This window comes from Sus scrofa, chromosome 1, assembly GCF_054392235.1.
Source record: "Sus scrofa isolate SSC_HxYL_T2T_F1_AM1 chromosome 1, Sscrofa_HxYL_maternal_Yorkshire_Landrace_v2.0, whole genome shotgun sequence".
Taxonomy (NCBI): domain Eukaryota; kingdom Metazoa; phylum Chordata; class Mammalia; order Artiodactyla; family Suidae; genus Sus; species Sus scrofa.
Window position 1 is genome coordinate 10,510,117 of NC_139383.1, and position 19,275 is coordinate 10,529,391.

A 19,275-nucleotide genomic window follows, 5' to 3' on the forward strand; every position below is an offset into this window, starting at 1 on the left:
TCCAACTTGAGCCCTAGCCTGGGAACCTCTATATGCTGCAGGTGCGGCCCTAAAAAGCAAAAAACAAACAAAAACAAAAAAACCCAAAACCCAAGGAAAAAACCCCAGTATCCCATCAGTCAGCAGTTTTGGTTGTAAAAGAGGAAAAGGAGGGCAGATTTCATGAAAGTAAGAGCATCCTAAGGATGTGTCCCCCATGAACTCTGCAGGCTGTGTAATCTTGAATTTCAACATCCATCTTTCGTTGGCTTTTTCCAGTGACTCCATACGGAGGTGGCACCGCCTTGGTCCCTGTCCTTGTGCCTCCTTCAGCCCTCATCCTGTCTATCACAGTCTCATGTGCAATAGATATGTGCTTCGTTAATAATGCCAGCCCATTCACAAAGCAGAGATGACGTGGGTAATACATTTAGTTCCTCCTTGAACCTTTTGGTAACCAAGTCAACTTTTTACGCAACCAAATTTTTTAACTATAGTAGCAAAACCCAAAACCAGTTGCATAAAGTCTTTTTTGACTGGTTCTGTGGCTTCTTGTTCTCAGTTGATGGCCACAGGGACTGAGTGGGCAGGGAAGGGGGACCACGGAGTTCTTGCCATGTCCGTGAGTCAGCAACTTCCCCTCCTCACTGCCCCCTGCCCCCGACTACTGTGTACTGAGTCAGACTGTGCCAAACACTGTGTATGGAACAGGATGAACTATAGGAACTTGCCACTTTTTAAGGTCAAAGCAGTTGTATGTAAGCAATTTACTATGATTTCTCTGAGAGAATGTTATTTAATCTTTAGTAACTTTATAAGTCTTACTACACTTACCTTCTAGATAAAGAAAACTGAGTCTCAGGGTGATCCAGGTCACCCAGCCAGAGTGTGTGGAGTCCGGAATGGTCTCTGTTCTGTCATTTGCGAGCACCCTTGGGCTCCACCACTGGGCTGGGTGACTGGAGTGCATCAAGCATTGAACATCACCAGCATCATTACATTTCTGACACCAAATGTTTGTAACCAATCTCAAATGTCTATAGTTTTCCAGTTATGCAATAAAATTTCATTAAAATATTTCCTAAGTTCATGGTAGTGTTTTTAAAATGAGGCATCCTCAATCAAAGAGTGTGTAGAGAAATTGTCCCAATATTCCATGGATACATAGCATTGATTCTGCCTCAACTCCATCCCCACTAATTGTGCAGCCTTGCTGTTTTTCTTGGGAGGAATTTAGAACTTGTCCCCTGGACCGCATTTCCCAAGGTGTGTCAGCCCACGGTCTGTCTGCCTTTCCTCTAAGCTGCTTTGAGTCTCTGTAACTTGCAAAGGTTCTGAGGAGTTGGTGAGATAATCCCTGAGAAGAGTGTAGGTGAGGTGCTCAGCAATGCCTGCAGCAGAGGAAACTCTGAGTAAATAACATCGTTGTTAGTATCATCTGGACATTCTGATGACCGGGAACTCAGCCAGTCAATACTTCTGAGTCAACGTATGATATAATCAAGCTTTTTGATTCTTTGTTAGCTTGCCCCCCACATCTGCTAATTCCACCTAAATGTATTTCTATGTATTTTCTCTCTCATCTATTATCTATGTGTCTGTCTACCTACCTACTACCTATTTTCCATCAACCATACCTACATCCATCCTTCCTCTTTCTCTCTCTCCCTCCTCTTCTCTCTCCTGTCTGCAATCTTGAAGACATAACTTGCATGCTGCTTTGAAGTTCTCTTCTTCCTCGTCTCCAGCTTTTTCTAGATTGGAGCCGTGGATTCTCATTTTCACAAGAATCCATACTTAACTATGTCAAAAATGGCAAGAGATTGTATGTGTGCAATAGGTAGATTATACATTTACACTTCTGCCTGGATAATGGTTCCAAGCCACTGAGGCTGAGTACCTAAAGGAGGCAATAGGGCACCATAAAGTGCCAGTGGCTTCGTGATACCTGAATCACAGGCTCTGAGTATTTTTTCTTGAGAATGGGTGGAAAGAAGTATGGATTAGTAGGTTTCAGTTTCTACCATTTAAGGAAAATTGAAAATGGATGTGAAATAACCTGCAGATACTAAAAGTGTAAGTGAAGGATGCTGGTCGATTGGTTTTATAATATGGTAGCATTTGAATTGGATATGCTGGCATTGAATCACACAAAATATGTATTTATGCATTAGATTTGTTCAGAATTCATGGTGTAGTTTTATTTTGAACAAGAAAGTAAATGGTGATTCTGATTTTTGTTCTTAGGTAGCTCATGACAGTGATTCAGTATGTCCCTGTACTAAATGGGATTCACAAAGGTGGTAAACACACTTTAGAAACCAGTTTGAAAAAGTCGTTCATTGAAGCAAAATAACCCTACCTCCTTGAATATATAGGATTTGTTATGTTATCATAATCCTCAAAAGAGATTTATCGAGGAGTTCCCATTGTGGCTCAGTGGGTTAAGAACCCAGCTAGTATCCATGAGGATGTGGGTTTGATCCCTGGTCTCACTTAGTGGGTTAAGGATCTTGCATTGCCATAAGCTGTGGTGTAGGTCGCAGATGTGGCTCAGATCCTGAGTTGGTTGTGGTGTAGGCCAGCAGCTGCAGCTCTGATTTGACCCCTAGCCTGGAAATTCCATATGCTGTCTGTGCAACCCTAAAAAGAAAAAAAGAGATTTATTGAGCACCTACTATGTGCTTAGTTATAATTCAAGTGACTTTGATACTAGCTTTGTAGTAAAATAATCCACAAATGAGGGGTCATTTGTGGATTATATTCATTATGTACACTTATTCATTGTATAATTGGTATTGGCTTATCAGTGATTGCTTTTATATATGCATTTATGTGTTTGATTATGCTTCATATATTGAAATGTTTAAAATAGTCATGTGAACCAATTTCTTATTGAATAAATTGGAAGTCTTCTCTAAAGAGAAAAAACTACTCTCTGCCATATGAATTTTGTATAGCACCTGCACAGAATACTTCAGAGAGTGCATTTCATGAGAGAATGGCCTCCTGGAATTAAAGAGCATCAAAACACAATCATGATAATTCCTTAGGCACCTGTAATTTAGGTTTTTAAAGGGTGTTCACGTACTTTAGTCCAGCTAATCATCTGATGGCATATAGTGCACTTTTGCTAAATGGCAGTCATTATTCTAGTTACCTCATCTAATCCTTTCAACCCCCGCCCCTGTCCCAAGTGGAAGATGGTCTTGCCGCTCCCCATTTTACAGGTGAGGAAAGTGAGACCCGTGGTTACTAAGTGAAAGAGCCAGGGTTTCTGCTCGAGCATTTTGGCTGTTGAGCTTGTGCCCTTAGTCATTGCCTTACTCACCCTCCACCTCAGCCTTGTTCTGTAAACTGGCGTTTAGTTACAGCTCTTACGCTTTGCAGATTGCAGGTGAGGTGCAGAGGAGCATAGAAACAGAAGTTGCGCACACAGCTGGTGTCTGTCTAATGTGGTTCATCTGGTTTTGTTAGTGCAGCGTGACTTCCATCTTTGCTATGATCACTCAGTTGCTGCCTCTTTCTCTACCTCCCCTCACTTCAGCCCACTCCCTGCCTCAGCCTGGTGAGCTCCTCCTCACCCAATTCTCTTCCCTTTGAAATACCCCTTTCCATGTTCTCCCACACCACTGGCTTAGTTCCCAACGCTAAGAGATCTATACAGGATCTCTTTCTTAATCTCTTAGAAGCCTCCTTCAGCTCCAGCCTCTGTGGACACCCCATAGCCTCTGGCTGAGAGTGAAATTTGCTTGCCTGGCCAGGCCAGCCCCCTGCATGGTGGGTCTGCAATGTGATGCTCCAGTGTGACACTTTCTGTTGTGCCAGGCAAGGAAGAGTCAGGCGTCTTTTCCAGGCCAACTGGTGGAGAGCAGTTTGCTTCTCTGCATGGTTTCCACTTCCTGCCTTGCTGTTGTCTCTCCCATTTTTTTCCTCTCCTCTCCTCCCCCAACCCCAGCAAGGGCAGATTGGCAAGCCTGATGTATAAGCAGGTGCCCAGCCAGGGTATGGAGATGCCAAACACAGTCCCAACATCTATGAGACATTCTTTTGGATTCCCCTTACTTATGGAGGGAAGAGTCATGGTATTTTCTTGAACCCATGTGGATTATCAGTTTCTTTCTCACCATTTTCTACTCTCACTAGTCTTATTCCATTTATTTTTTAAACTAAGTTGACTGATTATTAGGGAACTCTGAGGATTTATCTGGTCCAGTGTCAGCTCTCTGTGTGTTTGTGTGTGTGTGTATGTGTATGTGTGTGACTTATCTTTGTCCTTAGCTTTGAGTCCAGCAAAAGTCACTTTAAATATCCTGTTACCTTGACAATTACTTATTTAATATACATCTTCCTATTAGGCCCAATGCAGTACTCCCTCTTAATCTCATTTACCCTGTTTCTTCCTGCGTTGCTGCAGATGATAAGCATACTGATGGGACCAGAATTTAACCAACAGGAAGAAAATGCTGATGGGATGATATGGTTTGAACTAGATTTTAGAGCTCATCACCATCTGATCCACATCTTAAATATTCCATTTTTGGTATGAGGTATTTGTGAGGAATAAATAATATGGAGAGCATTTGTAAATATGATGGAATACTTACTGCATTGACTATAAGTTAATTACTGGGATAGGATAAAAACAGAGAATAAGTACATGAAATTGATACGTTACCATAAAATTAAAATATCTAATAGTTGCAATTTCTACTCATGTCAAACTCCTTAATAAAATTCCTGTAATTATGTTTAATTTCCTTTCTGTTTCTCTGCCCACATTCTGGGAACTGTCCTATTAATAATGAAATAAGAGATAGATAGAATGACAAGGAAGATAATCTTACGGGTTGCTTATTCTTTCTGTGATTAATCAAGGAGTCATTAATAATATTTGAAGGATATAATACTATCTAAGAACAAAAACCTCAAAATATGTGTAGCAAATCAATATATGCAAAAGTTTCTTAATTAGAGAGTTAAGACTTCACACTTAAGATGAAAGTTCACTGAACTTAAATTACAATGTGAAAGGAAATTAATTCTTGTTAATGTTTTCGCGGAAGTTTGCAGGGCTTAAACACGGTACAGCAGTTTTCATACTGTCATTAGGTGCCCACCTCAACATGTGAAAACTTCCCCCTCCTTGCAGTTCCCCACTCCCATGCCTGCAAAATGCTGCTCTTTTTTTAAAAATCATCAATGTGAATTAATCATAAGTGAAATTCACAAATAATCAAGCAGGCTGTGGGCTGGGATCAAGAATGGAACTCGTCCTAGAGTATTTCTCCTTGGCTGTGGAGGTCTCTGATGAAGTGGAGAAATGTCTGCTGTCAATCTCTAAAGATAGCCCTTTGTCAATAGAACTTGTACATTTTAAACTTTTCATTCTTCTCTGCATCTAAATTTATGGAACATCAATTTAATTAAATTTTATATTTATTAGTGGTGATTTTAAAGGCAGAGAGGATACTCCATGCAAAAAATCATATACCTAGGAAAAAAAAGTACATACATTTGCTTTTTAGGGCTGCACCTGTGGCATGTGGAAGATCCAAGACTAGAGGTGGAATTGGAGCTATAACTGCCGGCCTTCGGCACAGCCACAGCCATGTGGGACCCAAGCTGCATCTGCGATCTATGCCACAGCTCAGGACAGCACTGGACCCTTATCCCACTGAGTGAGGCCAGGGATTGAGTCTGTATCCTCGTGGATGCTAGTCGGGTTCATTACCATTGAGCCACAACGGGAACTCCTAGAATTGATGTTTTTTAAAAATTGTTTTTTAAATTATGAGAAATTTCAAATATAATCTACATGAATAGGAGTATATATACCTACCACACATCTTTATTAAGTCTTAACATGGTACCACATTTCTTAATTTTTTAGCTATGTAAAACAGGAAGATGCATTTGAGCCCCCTTATAACCCTCCTTGATCTTCTTTCTTTTTCTCCTTAAACTATTGTCCTCAACTCAGTATTTGTCATTTCCATGCATGGTTTTATACTTTCACTGTGGTATAATAAAATATATGATGGTATTTAGCATAGTATAATATTGTTTTCAAAATTTTAAATGTTTTATTAGCAGCATAATATTGTACTTATTCTTCTGTAAAATTTTTTTGTTCAGCATTATGTTGTTGAGAATTATTCATGTTGATGGATATAGCTTTAGTTCCTTCAGGATTAAATGTGATCTAGTGTTCTATTGGATGAATGTACACTACTTAATTTAATCCAGTCTCCTGTTGATGGGCATTTGGATAGATTACAATTTTTTGTTATAGCAATAATGTGGAACTGATCATGCCTGCTTGGTGTATGAGAGTTTTCCTAGGGCAGGGATTCCTTAGGGTGTGGACCCCTGGGAATCCACGGTACCTTTTCCAGGGGATCCTCAAGGTTGAAACAACTTTCTTTCTTCCTTCCTTTCTTCCATCCTTCCTCTTTTCCTCTCTAACTCCCTCTCTCCTCCCTCCCTCTCTGTCTCTCTTTCTTTCTTCTTTTTAGGGCCACACTCATGGCATATGGAGGTTCCCAGGCTAGGGGTTGAATCAGAGCTGTAGCTGCCAGCCTACACCACAGCCACAGTAACTAGCAATCCGAGCTGCATCTGTGACCTACATCCAACTCACAGCGAGGCCGATGCCGAATCCCTAACCCACTGAGCAAGGCCAAGGATTGAACTTGCGTCCTCATGGATGCTAGTCAGATTCAGTAACTGCTGAGCCACAATAGGAACTCCACTGTTTCCTTCCTTCCTTCCTTCCTTCCTTTCTCTTTCTTTCTTTCTTTCTTTCTTTCTTTCTTTCTTTCTTTCTTTCTTTCTTTCTTTCTTTCTTTCTCTCTCTCTCTCTCTCTCTCTCTCTCTTTCCTTCTTTCTTTCTTCTTTTAGTTCATTTATTTTTTATTTTTTAACATAATTTTTATTTTTTTTCCATTATAGTTGGTTTACAGTGTTCTGTCAATTTTCTACTGTACCCTGGTTACACATATATGTATACATTCTTTTTTCTTACATTATCAGGTTCCATCATATGTGACTAGACATAGTTCCCAGTGCTACACAGCAGGATCTCATTGCCAATCCATTCCAAAGGCAATAGTCTGCATCTCTTAACCCCAAGCTCCCAATCCATCCCACTCCCTCTCCCTCCCCCTGAATAATAGATGTTAATTGCCCCTTTCACTGTGCTTCTATTTGTACTAATGGGGAAAAGCAATGATTACTCAAACCATTACAGCCATAGCATGAATCAAAGGGATGACATATGGAGTTCCTGCTATGGTGCAGCAGGATTGGCAGCATCTTGGGAGCCCTGGTACACAGGTTCAATCCCTGACCTGATGCAGTGGGTTAAGGATCTGGCATTGTTGCAGCTGCGGCTTAGGTTGCAACTACAGATTGGATCTGATCCCTGGCCTAGGAACTCCATATGCTAAGGGTGGCCAAAAAAGAAAATAAAAACAAAAAACCACAAACAAACAAACAAAAAACCACAAAGAGATGGTACATATAGTGCTAGCAGTCATTTTCTTCTTTATCATTGTGCACTCACAGATTAAAAAAACTTCACTTAAGAATGTCCCTAGAGAAGCACCAAATGCTTAATAAAATGGTTTTAATGTTTAACAAAACAATTAGTTTAATTAAATCTAAACTCTTGAATACATATCTGAAAATTCTGAGTTGCACAGTGTGGAGTGTGCTTACAGCCCTTCAGCTGCACATTGCAATTGTTTAAGTTACCAGCTGAATTAGCCACTTTTTCATGGAACATCCCTTTTACTTGAAAGAATAATAAATGCTGACTGAACTAAACTAACCTAAACTACTAGGTGTCTGGCAGACATTTACTGAAAAATGAATAAAGTAAGCCTATCTTTTTAAGGAAAACAACTGAAAGTGTTGTTTCCAATGATAAAATTTGAGCTTTCAAGTAAAATTTAGAATTTTGGGAAAAATTGCCACTGTGAGGTTGACATTTCCTAATACTTAGAGACTTTTTCTGATTTGATTAGTGATAATGTTAGTAAAGAATATTTATTTTTTGATACTGTATTATGACATGTGTCCACATTTGGAAGATCTATATAGCTAAGTGTACCAGTATTTCCCAAAGGATCAATCCATCATGTTACAAAATTATGCATAGATGAATGATCTATTCCAAGTACAAGGCTAAATTTTCTTTGTATACTTCAACCAAAACAACGTAGTTCATCAGATTGAATGCATAAACAGATCTGAGAATCCAGCTATTTTTAAATCAGATATTAAAGACATTTACAAAAGTCTTTCTAATTTTTGTTGGTTTTAGAAAATAGTTATTTTTCATCGAAGTGTTATCTTTACACTTAATAGGTGTATTATTTTAAAATTAATAAATATTTAAAAGTTATCATGTATATTTTCTAATACTGTAAATAATTATAGATATGACCCATATAAATAAAAGCTCTTTAGGGTCCTGAATAATTTTTAAGAATGTAAAGAGGTCGTGAGGTAAAAAAAAATTTTGAGAATATCTTTTTTAGGACATGGCTTACAAGAGTGGGATTACTGAGTCATGGTGTGAGTATCTTCAAATTGCTCTGTGAAGGTTGATAAGAATTTGCATTCCCATCAGCAGAGTATGAGAACCCTGTTTTTCCATGGCTTTCCTCACTAGAATTTATTTGTCAAACTGTAAAATGTTTGCCATTCTGCAGTGTGTGAAATGATATCTCATTATCCTTAATTTCTATCTCCCTGATTGCTAGTGAGTTTGACATAATTATATATATTTATTGGCTTTTTGGTGTTTTCCTAATGTGAATTACCTATTTGTATCCTTTGCTCCTTCCCCATTTGCATCCTGTTAGGTTGTCTTTTTGTTGTTGCTGTAATTGATTTTTAAATATTATTTATATTTTTTGGTTTCTAATCATTTTTCAGTTATATGAAGCAAATATTTTCTCTCAATCTGTGTCTTTTAATTTTCATCATGTTTTTGTTGAATGGAAGTTCCAATTTAAATATAATTGATTTATCAATTTAAATTTTTTTCCAGTTTTCTGTATTTTATCTTGTGTAAGAAATTCTTCTCTACCCAAAGTCCACAGATGTCTGTTATGTTTTTCTTCTAAGACTTTTAGGGTTTTGCTTTCCATATTAGATTTGTAGTTACTTTGAATTGAACTTTATGTATGGTGTGAGGTGGGTATCTTCTTGTTATTCTCAACCCTGAAGACACTTTGTAATAAATTATCCTAGCATCTTTTAATGACAAATTCAACCTTTCCCCACTGATTTGTGCAAATGCTTCTGTCACAGATCTAGTTTCCACATAGGCGTGTTTGTTTATGTATACTCTTTATTCCTTTCCACAGAATCACTTGTCTGTCCATACACAAACACTCCAGTCTCTTGATATTATTATAAAGTTATAGTAATCAGCTGCATAGTAATTGTTCCTGAAGTCCTCCAACCTTGTTATTCTTCAAAACTCTCTTGCCTATTCTAGGCCTTTGGTTTTCCATATAAACAAACGTAGAGTTTTCTGTGGTATTCTATGGTAAACCCTACCTGAGACTTTGATTTTCATTTTGAATTTATAGATTTATTTGGGAATAGTCAAAATAATTAATGTATGTAACCTCATAATCCTTCAGGCCTTCTTTTAATCCTTCAATGAATATTTGTAATTTTCTGCATAGGGATCTTGCACATGTTTTGGTAAGTTTATTCCTGGGAATACCTAAGAAATATTTGCTAATATTTTTAGTAGAGTGTGTGTGTGTGTGTGTTTACATTTCAAATTGGATATTACTAGTGTAAAGGAATAGTAGTTCTTTTGCATGGTGATTTTTGTGTCCAGCAACTTTTCTAAAAACTCATTTGATTGTAATAATTTAGATTCTTGGGAGTTTCTGGGTAGATATTCTTATTATCTGCAAATAATAATTATTTTGTATTTTTTTTCAAAATTTGTACACTTGTTGCTTTACTGATGGAAGTGGTGATAGCCACTTTTACATCATTTGTGATTTTAATGTAGATGTTTCTAAAGTGTCACTAGTCATATGATTCTTACACAACTTCCTCATAAAAAGCATTTGCTAGAAAGACAATTCTCATAGTTTTAGTTCGCTAGGCATGTTAATCAACAATTAAGATTTCACTTTGTCACTTTTCTTTGTCTGTAGCTAATAAGCTGGTGATTTTTCTTTTAAAATCTCTTCAGGGAGTTCCCGTCGTGGCACAGTGGTTAACGAATCCGACTAGGAACCATGAGGTTGCGGGTTCGGTCCCTGCCCTTGCTCAGTGGGTCAATGATCCGGCGTTGCCGTGAGCTGTGGTGTAGGTCGCAGATGCGGCTCGGATCCAGCGTTGCTGTGGCTCTGGCGTAGGTGGGCAGCTACAGCTCCGATTCGACCCCTAGCCTGGGAACCTCCCATATGCCGTGGGAGCGGCCCAAGAAATAGCAAAAAGACCAAAAAAAAAAAAAAAATTAATTAAAAAAATAAAATAAAATCTCTTCAAATGATATATATTAATGAATCATCTGATATTGAGCCATCTTTGAATTCTTAGAATTAAATCTTCCACATAATGTTTAAAAATTATTAATAATTATTTTATACATTGCTGAAATTAACTTGCTGGGTTTTTTTTTTTGTTTTTTGTTTTGGTCTTTTGTCTTTTTGTTGTTGTTGTTGTTGCTATTTCTTGGGCCGCTCCCGCGGCATATGGAGGTTCCCAGGCTAGGGGTTGAATCAGAGCTGTAGCCACCGGCCTACACCAGAGCCACAGCAACGAGGGATCCAAGCCGCGTCTGCAACCTACACCACAGCTCACGGCAACGCCAGATTGTTAACCCACTGAGCAAGGGCAGGGACCAAACCCGCAACCTCATGGTTCCTAGTCGGATTCGTTAACCACTGCGCCACGACAGGAACTCCAACTTGCTGATATTTTATTTTGTCTTTCCATATATGTTTGCTAAAGCAATTGATATATAACTTTCTTCCTCCATACTCACTTACCTACTTCTGATATTTTGATTTTACCAACTTTATAAGTTGTTTAATTTGCTCTGCTTTTCTGTTTTTGGAATTTGCCTGGATGGTAAAACTTTGTTTTTTATTAAATGGTGGAATAAATTCACCTGCAAAATGTTCTAGTTCTAGTGTCTTTTTTTTTTTTTTTTTTTTTTTTTTTTTTTTTTTTTTGCTTTTTTAGGGCCATGCCTGTGGCATATGGAAGTTCCCAGGCTAGGGGCAGATCAGAGCTACAGCTGCCAGCCACACCCACAGCCATAGTAACATGGAATCTGCACCGTGTCTGTGACCTACACCACAGCTCATGGCAATGCTAGATCCTTAACCCACTGAGCAAAGCCAGGGATCGAACCTCCATCCTCATGGATACCAGTTGGATTTGTAACCTGCTGAGCCACAACAGGAACTCCTAGTTCTTGTGTCTTTTGATTTAGAACCTTTTGATTACCAATTCAATTTCTCCAATGATAATTTGTTTATTCATTGTTTCTATTTTCCTCCTAGGTCAGATTGAGAAATTTGTATTTTTCTAAAGTGTATCTATTTAAGTTTTCAAACTCATTACATAATGTTCCTATCCTCCTGCAGTATTTCACACCTACTATCTATTTTTGTCCCCCTTTTTATTACCTTCCTTTATTTTTGGTCAGAAAGGCTAAAAATCTGTCTATTTATTAGTTTTTTCCAAGAATCAGCTTTGAGTTTTATTTATCTCTTCTATTATCTCTTTTTTCTGTTTCTCTATTATAATCTTATTTTTTTAATTTTCTTTAGATTTACTTTTCAGTTATTTTTCTAGATTCTTGAGTTGAACATATATTTAATTTTACTCTTTAATAAATGAATTTAATGGTTTAAATTCATTTCTAGATAGTAATTTTACTTCATTCACATGTTTTAATATGTAGCAATTTATTCATTCAGGCTTTATTTAAGAATCTCTCTAGGTACCTACATATATACTTTTGCTATGTATTTGCTACTTTGCAATGTTGATTGCTAATTTTATTATATCACAGTCAGAGGAGATGATGTGTATAATTTAAGTTCTTTGAAGTCCTGTTATCATGCCAGTATTTGTAAATGTTCCATGACTTCATAAAAAGATGATAAAGTCTTTTTTGTAGTGTGTGGTTCTCATTACACCTCTTGGATTAAGCTGGTTAATTTTTGCCCCTTCAAACTTCTGTATTCTAACTAGTAGTAGTTTCTCTCTATGATTATAAATTTATCAATTTCCTGATTTAATTGTGCCAATTTCTGCTTTATATATTTTAAGGTTATAATAAATACAGTGATTTCATGTTTTATATCTTCTTGTTGGATTGTGTCTTTTATTCTTATACATGGTCCTAGTTTACTTATATTAACGCTTTTTGGACTATAGATCTGTAGTTGCATTATGTTAATATTGCTGTATCAACTGTGTTTCATATTGTATTTGAATGCCATGTCTTTTCTAGCCCTTCATTTTCATTCTTTTGTGTGGTTTTATTCTAGATATGTCTCCTGCAAGTAGCAAAGGACTGGACTGAAAAACCAATATGATAACCTCTTTAACTGATGAGCTTAATCCACATATAATTATTATGATTGCTTATATATCTGAACTTATTTTCACCATCTTATTTTGTTTTTACTGTTCACTGTCTTTTTCCTTTGTCTATCCTCTCCCTTCCCTGATTTTTGTTGTATTAATGCATTTTTTAATATTTAATTTTCTTCAGATGATTTGAAAATTGCAAAGTGCATTTTTAGTGTTTAGAGGTTACTTTTAATCTTAAAAGTACTTAACCAGCCTTTAAAAAAATAAAATAAGTCTGCAGTTATTCAATATTTCCTTCTCCCAGTGACAATAAGGGTGTTAACACATGTTCTTAATAATTGTTGTTGACTGTTATTGTAGTTTAGAGTTATTACTTGCTATTTTTTATAGTCAATATTTAATGGGATTATTACCTTTTTAAAAAAGTTCTATATTTGTCTCAAATTCCATATCTTCTATGTTTACTTGCTGCATTCCTTTAAAAAACAAACAGACAAACAGGGTCCTTGGTTGGTACATTCCTTTAGTGTTTATATGCCTTGAAGTACCTTATTTTATCTTTATTAAAATGATAATTTGGATGAGTATCAATTTCTTGGTCATCAGTTACTTTTCCCTCAGCATCTTGAAGATACCATTTTGTTGCCTTCACCATCCTCTCCAGTAACTAAGTTGACACTTTTGAATACTGGAATAGGTTGGACTTGCAAAGTAAACAAGTGTCCACAGTTTTTTTCTTCAGCGTCATGTCTGTGACACCATGACACAGATTAACATGTTATCTCCAAGACATGCTGAGATAGACTGTCCCAGGAATGTGTGCAGTTCAAAGAATTGGTCATGTATATCCATAATTTTTCCCCAAAACTTCTAATTAAAAATATTTAAAACACTGCACACACATGGATTGAATACATTTATATATTTATAATAAGAGAAAATAGGAGCCAAAACAAGATCTGAAGAAGTCCCTTTGTGGGCAGAGTTGTGTTATGTAGGGAAAACATTAAGACACATTTAGAAGCACTGACTTCTAATTCTGATTCAACCTGCATGACTCTGGGCAGTCACTGAATCTCTCTCTCTCTCTCCTGTCTCTCTGTTCCATTGCAAAGAGAAAATGCTGGATTAGATGAATGGTTTTCAAGCTATGTTCTATGGAGTTCTATGTGTGGCTTGTTCCACTGGTTGGTGTCATGTGGATGAGTGCTGGGCTTGCCATTCTTCCCTGGATTGTTGTCCTTTTCTTTTCCATGAGTGTCCTCTCATGCTCTTCTGCAAAAGGTTTCTACTGAAGAAAGTATTCTCGTAGCTAAAATAATCAAACTACTAAACCATGTAATTTGAAAGCCCACATCTAGCTCTATGACCGTTTCCATATAAGTACATAAGCATGACTACTCACCCATCTTATGTATTATTAATTGCTGTTGACTTAGTCAAAGTTAAACTCTGAATTTATTTTTATTTTTATTTTTTTGCTTTTTAGGGCCACACCTGCAACTATGAAAGTTCCCAGGCTAAGAGTCAAATCAGAGCTACAGCTGCCCGCCTACACCACAGCCACAGCAACCCAGGATCTGAGCCACCTCTGTGACCTACACCACAGCTCACAGCAACGCCAGATCCTTAATCCACTGACTGCGGCCAGGGATTGAACCCCAGTCCTCATGGATACTAGTTAGATTCGTTTCTGCTGCGCCAGAATGGGAACTCCCTAAACTTTGATTTTTTTTTTTTTTTTTTTTTTTTTTTGTCTTCTTGCTATTTCTTGGGCTGCTCCCGCGGCATATGGAGGTTCCCAGGCTAGGGGTCTAATCGGAGCTGTAGCCACTGGCCTCCGCCAGAGCCACAGCAGCGCGGGATCCAAGCCAAGCTGTGTCTGCAACCTACACCACAGCTCACAGCAACGCCGGATTGTTAACCCACTGAGCAAGGGCAGGGACCAAACCCGCAACTTCATCGTTCCTAGTCGGCTTCGCTAACCACTGCGCCACAACGGGAACTCCTAAACTTTGATTTTTTAACTTTTATTAATGTGCAGAATTTCTAGACATCATAAAGCGATTATTGTGTCAGCTTTTCTAGAATGTCGCATGCTCTGCAGTTTCAGCAGGACAGCATTAAAGATACTTTACTCAGGTTTTATTAGAGCCAAAGTGACAGCCCTTATTTCTTTGCTTCCCTCATCACACAGAAGTTAAGGGAGATCTGCTGTATTCCTTCTCCAGTCGGTTCTTCTCGGGCTTGATTTGCTGCTCCCTTTTCAATATAAGGTCAGCGATGGAGGCTCTACAATAGCAGCTGAGGGAGATCATGGCTTTTCCTGTGCTTGTTCCTCTCCCTTCTTTGTGCTTCTGCTTAGGACATTTTGCCTGATGACTAAGTTAAAAGGGATTTACTTTCTCCATAGTGATTCATAGAATGTTTGCTTCCAAAGACGTTATCTCAAGGCTTCCATCCCTAGAGTTTTCCAAATTTCTGCTTGGAAAAATCTATATAAAAAGATGATTTTATATATAGACTTAAAAAGGGGTTCAACTTTTTCATCATGCTTAACCTAACAGTTTTTGAGCATCATTCTTTTTTCCTACCAAGAAAGATCTTTCTTCTAGTCTGGGTGATCTTGACCTGGTGTAAAGTGCCAGTGCTACCCTAGCATCTTCCATCTGTAGAACCCAGAGTTGCAAGTTGATGCCATTTGAAGAGAGCAGTTGAAGGAGAGAATGTGGTAAAATTTAAAAAGTGATGGGGGAGCTCCCCTTGCTTGTGTGCATATTTAAAATAAAATATTTCACTACTTCTAGAAATTCAGGTGATATCTCAATATCAAGATATTTGTTGTTTATAAACCCTCTATGGTATGTATAAATGGGATCCATGTGTATTATAAATGTATCTTCATCATATCAATGGATTTGTGTTTACAGTCTAGTGCTTGAAAATTCCCAACAAAGTTTCATGTATGCAGCTACCTTTTATTACATAGACGTTGTGTTTTATAATAGGTATGGCGATTTTTATGGGTTTCCATTTTTATTTTTTCTTTTATGTTTACAAGTCATTGAGTTCTTAACTTTTCTGGGTTAATTCTTTTTTCCTTTCTTGATAATTATATGTTCCAGTCTGCTCTGTTTTTGGGTTTACTGTGTCCTTTTTTGGGGGGATATGTTGGATTTAAGTGTCTTTCTCAAAACTTACTCTGGTGTCATAATCCAATGGTGAGGTGAGCTATCTGTCATGTCGGCTCCAAGATTTCACTGCAGCCCACTGGAAATGCAATGCAATAAAAAGTTGCAGTTTCTTAACTGTAATTAAGGAACATTCCACATGTTTGCAGAAGCATGGAAATACAGGAGAAAAACAAGCAAGCAGACCTCTCAATGTAGTCTAATCACACCTCCCTCTTCATGTTATTGCTGTGGTTTAGCCTACATATAGAGCTTGTTTTTCTGTTTGGATCTCTATTCTGGTATTTCTTTTTTTTTTAATGTTTTAATTTTGGATATAGTACTGAACTAGCAGCTGGTGGTAAAAATGTATATTTTGCTGGGTATTTTTACAAGGAAAAGGAAGTAGTAACATCATATTTTGGAATATAATTTAACATTATAAATTCAGTTTAAATCTAAATTAATAATCCTTCGTCTAAGGTAGGGTTTATAACTATCAGCAGCATAGATTCTATTGAAGTCCTGGGGCAGAGCGAGTTCTTTAATATCTATGTAAACTTTGATGTTCTCATTTCCCTCAAACAGTTAATCAAGGAATGTAAATCAATTTTAATATTATCCAAATCAGGACCTAAGCTTGGAGATACTCTACATATGCTATAAAACACTTTCTACCTTCAGATATTTTGGGGGACACTCATGCCCTTTGTGTTGTTTTAGGTGAATAAATAGCCTCATTTGGCATAACTTTGGGGAGATGGGTCTGCTTTAACCTTTAGGTGTGACCGTGACTCAGTATATCTCAAAATCCTTGAAGCTCATATCTTTTGAATTATTTCATGGAACTTATCATGGGGCATTGCACAATATTTATGTTCAAGAATGTCATTATAGAACCATTTTAAAATAACAATAAATTGTAAAAAACCCTCTGTTATGGACTGAATGTTTGTGTCCTCCTAAAATTCATGTGTTAAAATTTTTATTGGATGGAGCTCTCATGAATGAGATTAGTGCCGTTATGAAAGAGATTCAGGGAACTCTCGCTTTCTCTGCTGTCTGAGGACACAATGAGAAAATGGCCATCTGCCACCCAGAAAAGGGATCTCACCAGAAGCAGATGATGCTGGTACTCTGATCTCCAACTTCCAGACTGAACTAATTAATATGCCCTCCAAATACTCAATAATTAGGAAAATGATTAAATAACTTCAGATACATTTGTACAATGGAATAATATGCCATTTAAAAAATTCTAATCCTCATGTAGTATAATTAAAAATGGCAGAAGTCAAAGATGTACATAGAATGTGACCCCAGTTTTGAAAAACAATACTATATACCTATGTATACACATGGAAGGAAGACTTGGAGTTCCTGCTGTGGTGCAGTGGGTTAATGATCCTGCATTGCAGCAGCTGTGGCATAGGTCATTGTTCTGGCTTGGATTCCATCCCTGGCCCAGAAATTTCTATATGCTTCGTATGTGACTGAAAAAGAAAAAAAGAAAGAAAACTGGCCTAACAGTGGTTTCTTAGGGTGGGAGGGTTTGTTGAACCAATCGTCTTGAGTATGTACCACGAGGAACAACATGATGTAAAGATAAGGAGCTTAGAATCTGAAGTCAGATGGCCTGGCTTCAAAAACAGGCCCAACTGTTCATTATCAGTAAGGTTTTGGACAAATTTCTAATTCTCGATGCCTCAGTTTCCTCACTTGAAGATGAGAAGAAGAATAGCATTTATATCATAGAGTTATTGTGAGGATTAAATGACTTAATGGGTATCATGTACTTAAAACCCGCTTAATACATAGAAGTGCTATATAAATTTTATTGCTGTTATTTTTAGGTGCTAAGTACTGCACATGGATAATAAAAAAAGGCAAGGCCTTGTCCAAACTCATAGTCTAGAGGGGGAAACAAATATTCCTCCAATAATCAAATAGATCAATAATTAAAAAGTGTGATAAATGCTTTGAGGATGAATAAGAAGGTGGTTTTAGGGGGTATAATTGCCAGGAGACTGTAAAGTTTAGTTAGACTGTAAAGTCAAGGATTGTCTCCAATCAGAGGTGACATTCAGTGAGAAGTATGAGTGGCTTTGGGTGTGGAGAGGAACAGAACATAAATTAAGTCCCAAGACACATATATGACAGCGGAGAGCTGGGGGAGGGGGAGGAGGAGGGCCAGGTGACTGTAATCCAGGGAGTGACGGGCAGAATGGCACAGGAAGGTGGGAGGGTAGAACACACCGATAGGTGGGGCCTGGTGGCGTTTGTCCCCAGTGCTGCAAGAAAGCCCTGGAGGGGTCTTGGAGGGGAGAGGGAGGGACATGACCTGGTTTCCTGGTTGCAGAGCAGATGCAGAGTTGGAAGTGAGGGAGGGTGAGTGAGTTGTAATGCAGAGGCCTTGGGGACAGGCCAGGCAGGAGATGGAGGTGAGGGAGGCGAGGGGCACAGGATGGTGGCAGTGATGCTGCAAGGAGAGCACAGAGGCCCGCCATTGTGGAGGAAGAAGCAGTAAGGCTTGGAGATGGGGGATCAGGGAGAGAAAAGGATCCAGGCTGACTTCCAAAATTTATCTCTTGAGCAGTTTGGTAGCCGGAGGCTTCTTTGATGAGACTGACCGGAGGAGAGCAGTGGCGAAAAAAGAGGCAAAAAATTATTTTCACTCTTTTATATTATACATATTTTATTAACTCAACAAGTAAAGACATTTAGATTATCAATATTTCGACATAGGCCAACTTAAAATTATTTGCTGACCTAAGTACAGGGAACAAACAGAGCAGGAAAAAGACAAAGGAAAGAAGTATCAAAGGATGCATGTAATTTAATTACCTTTTTTGGTGTTTATGACGAGAGTGTTTTGGAAAAGAAAATCAAACATATGATATAGGCTGATGAATAACCTGTTTTTAACTGACTGCAAGGTAGATCATGAGCATTTTCTCAAGTCACCAAATATGCTGGTAAGACATTTTTATAGCTATATAGTATCTTGTTTTGTGTTACACTATATTTTACTTACTTGTTAGTCCCATAGGTTATTTTCAGTTTTTCCCGTATTATGAAGGGATGCCAGAGACCGTTGCTGGAGCTCTCTCTTCGAATGTATCTGTAATACTTTACTTAAGATCAGTTATTGGCAATGGAATTGTCTTCCAAAAGTACTTACTCTCATTTTTTATTCCCTTGAATTCTTTCACATGATATTTTAATATCAGGGTCCTGCTTTTTCTCTTGTTATTTTTTACTTTGCCTGATACTTCTTTCCCTATTTTTTTACTTTTTTTGGAGGACATTTTGCTTGATGTTACCTCTTTTCCTTCCTTCCTTCCTTCCTTCCTTCCTTCCTTCCTTCCTTCCTTCCTTTTTCTTCTTCCTTCCTCTCTTTTTTCTTTCTCTTCATCTTTCTTAACCTGCCAGTTCTCAGCTTATTAAAGAGTTCTTTTAAATTTATTGTTGCATGCAATGTTTTTGATTTTCTGTAATTTGGGCTTCCTTGGCTGCTTTCTTTGATTTT

At 37.7% G+C, this 19,275-nt stretch overlaps 1 long non-coding RNA gene and 1 other non-coding gene across 8 annotated transcripts in view; one reads left to right on the forward strand and one right to left on the reverse strand.

Annotated features, from left to right (window-relative positions):
* The window catches only part of LOC102161179 (uncharacterized), a 708,589-nt gene that overhangs the window by 180,289 nt on the left and 509,025 nt on the right, over positions 1-19,275 (forward strand). The gene's annotated exons all lie outside the window — the stretch shown is intronic.
* On the reverse strand, positions 3,954-4,023 carry MIR9857 (microRNA mir-9857). Its single transcript, NR_128553.1, has one exon. It is a non-coding gene; the product is annotated as a microRNA mir-9857 (primary transcript).